Source organism: Helobdella robusta, assembly GCF_000326865.2.
Source record: "Helobdella robusta unplaced genomic scaffold HELROscaffold_31, whole genome shotgun sequence".
NCBI lineage: Eukaryota > Metazoa > Annelida > Clitellata > Rhynchobdellida > Glossiphoniidae > Helobdella > Helobdella robusta.
In genome coordinates, this window is record NW_008704544.1 from 146450 (window position 1) to 152566 (window position 6117).

Here is a 6117-nt window from a genome sequence, read left to right on the forward strand (position 1 = left end):
AAGAGAGAGAGAGAGAAAGAGAGAGAGAGAATAAATAACAATGAACACGAGAGAGAGAGAGAGAGAGAGAATAAATAAAAATGAACACAAGAGAGAGAGAGAGAGAGAGAGAATAAATAAAAATGAACACAAGAGAGAGAGAGAGAATAAATAAAAATGAACACAAGAGAGAATAAATAAAAATGAACACAAGAGAGAGAGAGAGAGAGAGAGAGAATAAATAAAAATGAACACAAGAGAGAGAGAGAGAGAGAGAGAGAGAGAGAGAGAGAGAGAGAATAAATAAAAATGAACACAAGAGAGAGAGAGAGAAAGAGAGAGAGTGAGAATATATAAAAGTGAACACAAGAGAGAGAGAGAGAAAGAGAGAGAGAGAGAATATATAAAAATGAACACAAGAGAGAGAGAGAGAAAGAGAGAGAGAATAAATAAAAATGAACGCAAGAGAGAGAGAGAGAGAATAAATAAAAATGAACACAATAGAGAGAGAGAAAGAGAGAGAGAATAAATAAAAATGAACACAAGAGAGAGAGAAAGAGAGAATAAATAAAAATGAACACAAGAGAGAGAGAATAAATAAAAATGAACACAAGAGAGAGAGAAAGAGAGAGAGAGAGTGAATAAGGATGGACACTCGTGAGAGAGGGAGAGAATACGAAGACAAAAATTATAGAGTGAGAAAAAGATAGATAAAGAAATATGTATATATATATATAGAGAGAGAGAGAGAGAGAGAGAAAGAAAAAAGGAGAAAGCTAGAGATAAAAAGAGTGAGAGGGAGAGAGAAGGATAAAAAGAAAGTGAATCTCATGGTTTTTTTTATCCATCTTGATTTATAAATTTAATGATTACTGGCTGCGAATACATAGACAATGATGACGACGACGAAGATGATAGTTACGATGATGACGAAGGTGATGATGATGAGTAAGTATAATTTTTTAGCGCGTTACTTTTTGCTTTTTATCTTTTAATTTTCATGTTCGTTATGTATTCAGCTTTTTTGATAACTCTACCGTAAGACGTTTATTTGAATTGACGTTGTTTTTTTTTGAAGAAGTAAACAAATAATAATAATTATTATTATTATTACGTCATCGTAATGGTAATAATAATAATAACTGATTATTATTTTTATATTAATTACTTTTTATTGTTATTGTTCTTTTATTTTCTAACCTATCTTTCTATCTATTTATCAGTTTCTTTTTCAGTGGAAAATATTAAAATGGCTGTCTGATTTATTTATAAATCACTAAATAAATATGAAAATCAGAACTTTTCATTCTTTTAATTCTCTGACTTTTGCCCGCTCAATCATTCATTCATAACGAATTGAAACTAAAAAATTATACATATACTATACACATGTATGAGCAAATTAATAAATATATTTATATATAAAAGGAAAGAATTTTATTCTTCAAAATTATAATAACAATAATAATAAATTTAATAATTAAGATAATAATAATAATGATAATAATAATAATAATGGACTATAACAACAATAGTGATAAATATCCATTAATTTCGTCTTAACTTGAATTAAACAAGAATGCTAAAAATGGAGAGTGAAAAATTATAAATAAAAAACAAAAAAATGATCACATACACACACATACATACACACTCACACATACAAACACACATATACCAACACTCATACACACACACACATACATACATACATACATCCGTTTGCAAACAAAACCTTGTCATCTGCAAAACAAACAAATTGATCGATATAGCGTTTAAGCATTCTTGGGTTATTTTTTGTTTATTCTTATTATTGTTTATTATTATTATTATTATAATTGTTCATTATTATTATTATTATTATTTAGTATTATTTTTGCGGCCTATTAAAATTATTTATTCAGTCATTGTTGACATTTTATCTTAAAACACACAAACGAAGCGTTGTTTGAAAAGTATGGAAAATCAAAGAGGTATAAACATACATATATAAATAAATATATATATATATATATATATATATATAGAATAGATATATATGTTTATATGTATGTACACACAGATATATATATATATATATATATATATAGAAAGAGAGAGAGAGAGAGACTGGATTGATGGATTGACTTATTATCTGCTCCAATGATCAGGCAAATATCTGGCTTTATGACCTTTTAAGTTAACCTTTGACCTTTGTATGTATGTATGTGTGCGCGCGCGTGTGTGTGTATGTGTACATGTATATATTTGTATATATTTTTATAGGTAGGAATGTTCATATGTACGAATGAATGAATGAATGAACGAATGATTGAATGAAAACTTCATCAGATGTGTCACTTCATAAATATACGAACGATTATAAAAATAATTATATTATTAATAATGTTATATTTAATACTTTCTTATTAATTGATCATAATGATATTATATTTAATATTTGGCATCAATTGATTGAGCATTCACTCGTTGGATTTTATAATTAGGTTCTCTTATTTAAAATAATTAGATTGGTGTAGGTGTCCCAAGTGCAATCATAGGTATTGATCATGTTGTTGTTGTTGTTGTTGTTGTTGCTACTGCTGTTGTGTTGATGTTGTCGTGTTGATGTTGTCGTGTTGATGATGTTGTTGTTGACGGTAATGATGATGTTGTTGTTGTGGACGACGACGATGATGACGTCACGTCCGTTGTTTATTTCCGCTTTCGATATCGGAATATTCGTAATAATTGGTAATAAAGTAGGCGATAATTAAGCAGAGATTGGACGCGCGGGACCATAGAAAACCCCAATAGATAAATAAATAAACAAGCAAATAAACAACAACATAGATAACAAGTAATAACAATGACACCATAGACACACGTGACCATAGAAAACACAAATAAATAAATAAATGAACAAAAAAATAAACAACAACAACAACATAGATAACAAATAACAACAATGACACCAACTATAACAACAACAACAATAATAATAATAATAAGTATTTTCTCATTCCACTGGCACTCCATTACTAAGTGAGTAATTGGAAATAAAGACAGCCACGTGAAATAAACCAACATTAACAATAAAAATAACAATAAAATAACAATAATAATAACAATGAAATAACAGAATAATAATAATAATAAAATTACAATAATAATAATAGTAGTAGTAAAAGCCAGAAATAGAGAAGTATTTGTTTCAAGGAGGCCACCAAATAACAATCATTTATTCATTCATTCATTCATTCATTCATTCATTCATTCATTCATTCATTCATTCATTCATTCATTCATTCATTCATTCATTCATTCATTCATTCATTCATTCATTCATTCATTCATTCATTCATTCATTCATTCATTCATTCATTCATTCATTCATTCATTCATTCATTCATTCATTCATTCATTCATTCATTCATTCATTCATTCATTCATTCATTCATTCATTCATTCATTCATTCATTCATTCATTCATTCATTCATTCATTCATTCATTCATTCATTCATTCATTCATTCATTCATTCATTCATTCATTCATTCATTCATTCATTCATTCATTCATTCATTCATTCATTCATTCATTCATTCATTCATTCATTCATTCATTCATTCATTCATTCATTCATTCATTCATTCATTCATTCATTCATTCATTCATTCATTCATTCATTCATTCATTCATTCATTCATTCATTCATTCATTCTACATTACAACTATTACAACTATTGTTTGTGCCTTTGTGTTTGCAAGTGCGAACAAATAGTGGTAAACATTGATTTTTGCTTCACATGCTATAAATATGTATATATACGTTCAGTGTGTGTGTGTGTGCCCGTGTATGTGCAAGTGTGTGTGTATGCGTGTGTGTGCATGCGTGCGTGCGTGTGTGTGTGTGAGGTCAAATTGTTGTCATCATTTCATTGCCATCATTATGTTAAAAAGGTATTATTTATTAGTTGTGATGTAGATTTAGCTACATGAATTGGATTTCAACGGCAGCCACTGCAGCCACAACAACAACATCAACAACAGCAACAACAACATCTACAACATCAACAACAACATCAATATCAACAACAACATCAATATCAACAACAACAACAACATCAACAACATCAACAACAACATCAACAATAACAACAACATCAACAACAACATCAACAACATAAACAACAACATCAACAACATCATTAGCTATTTGTGGAATGAGGCGACAAACGTGTCTGTTAAACAATTTCTCTTCATTGGTTGTCGTGTTTGTTTGTTTTTTATTCCTTTATTTCCTCACTCATTTGTTCAATTATTTTTAGATTTTATCTGTTGTTCATTCACTCATTTGTTTGTTCACTCATTGCTTCATTTGTTTGTTCATTCATTCCTTCATTTGTTTGTTCATTCATTCCTTCATTTGTTTGTTCATTCATTCATTCTTTTGTTTGTTCATTCATTTGTTAGTTCATTCGTTAATTTAATCAAACATTTGTTTATAAATTTTCATTCATTCACATTTTCATTCACTTTGTCGCAAACTGATGTATGTTTGTTCTGTAGGGCAAAACTACATGTAGATAAATTGCTCAATTATATATTTTTGTTTCTTTGTTTATTCATTTATTAATTAATTCGTTCATTTAATCATTCACTAATTCATGCATTCATCCCATCCAGTTATTCTGTCGTACATTGACTAGTCGTTCATTTATTCGCAGATTCAATTTTCATTCGATCACTATTTCATTAATGCACTAATTAATTAATTAATTCATTCATTCATTGTTCATTCACTCGTTCATTCAAACGTAGAAGTTTCTATTCATCCGTCTACCCCGATTTAAAAATTCGCTCGTGCATTCATTCCTTTATAAAACCATGAACAATGAAGCCATCAGTTTTTCTTAAATCCTCATTCATTCGTTTATTTTGTCTTCGTTTGCTCATTCATTCATTCATTCAAACGTTTGTTCGTTCGTTCATTCAAGCGTTCGTTCGTTTGTTCATTCATGGGTTCTTTCATTTACAGAATGATAGAAAGCTAAATAAGAAGATAAATAATGAAAAGGATGCGAACAACAAACAAAAAATTTAAAAATTGATAAAAAAAAGACCAAAGAAGCATGGTATCAAATACCAAAATGTTTAAAAAATATATACATTCGCTTTTCCTCCACGCTTTCCATGAAAAAAACTCAAAAAAACCAAAAATACTAAATGACTAAAAAAAAACACAGTAGGTAAAAACTTGAAAGCATACAGGATGAAAGGATTAGTGAAATGGGTATTAGTGTATATAGTAGGGATGTGCGTGTGTGGCCTTTTGGGGATGTGATGTAATGTATCCTATCTCATATTGTACGCATTCGTACATACATTCATACATACACAAATGACAGATGGATATATATATATATATATATATATATATATATATATATATATATAAACATTGTTCAAAATTACAATTGTTGTAAACATTAAATACAGACATACACACATACATACAAATAAACAAACATACAAATATGCATACAGACATGCGTACGTACATACATACATTCATATTTAGGTAAATTTTTTCGTGATTTGGGATGATTGTTAATTTAGCATCGTTATGTAAGTTAGTGGTCATTATGTTTTTCGCGCAAAATTTCTATTATTTAGTATTATTATTATTGTTGTTGTTTTGGTTGACGATGACGACGATGACGTAAGCATCGTTGTTGACATCTTCTGTTGCTAACAATTGAATAGTTTAAAAGTGATATAATTGAATGAGAGAGATTTCTGTAAAAAAACTTTTAACAAATTTGCACTCGTGGGAGAAAGCAAATTCTTGCTTTTTGACATTTAAAGTTATGCGCTAAAAAATGCTTTAAAATATTATTCTCTAGAAAACATGAAAAAGATGATGATGGCGATGACGGTGAAAATGATGAGGACGATAATTGATGTATCATCGCGAGAAAATTTTCACGAAAAGCAAAGAAAGAACAACGTTTCTTCGAAAATCAATTTGACGTTTTTGCCTTTCGACAACAAAAAATATTTTTTTCCAACGCTAAATTTAAAAACCTCTAACGATATTACAAAAAATATCAAAACAAGAAATTAAAAATAATAAATGGCGGCATAACTTAACGGC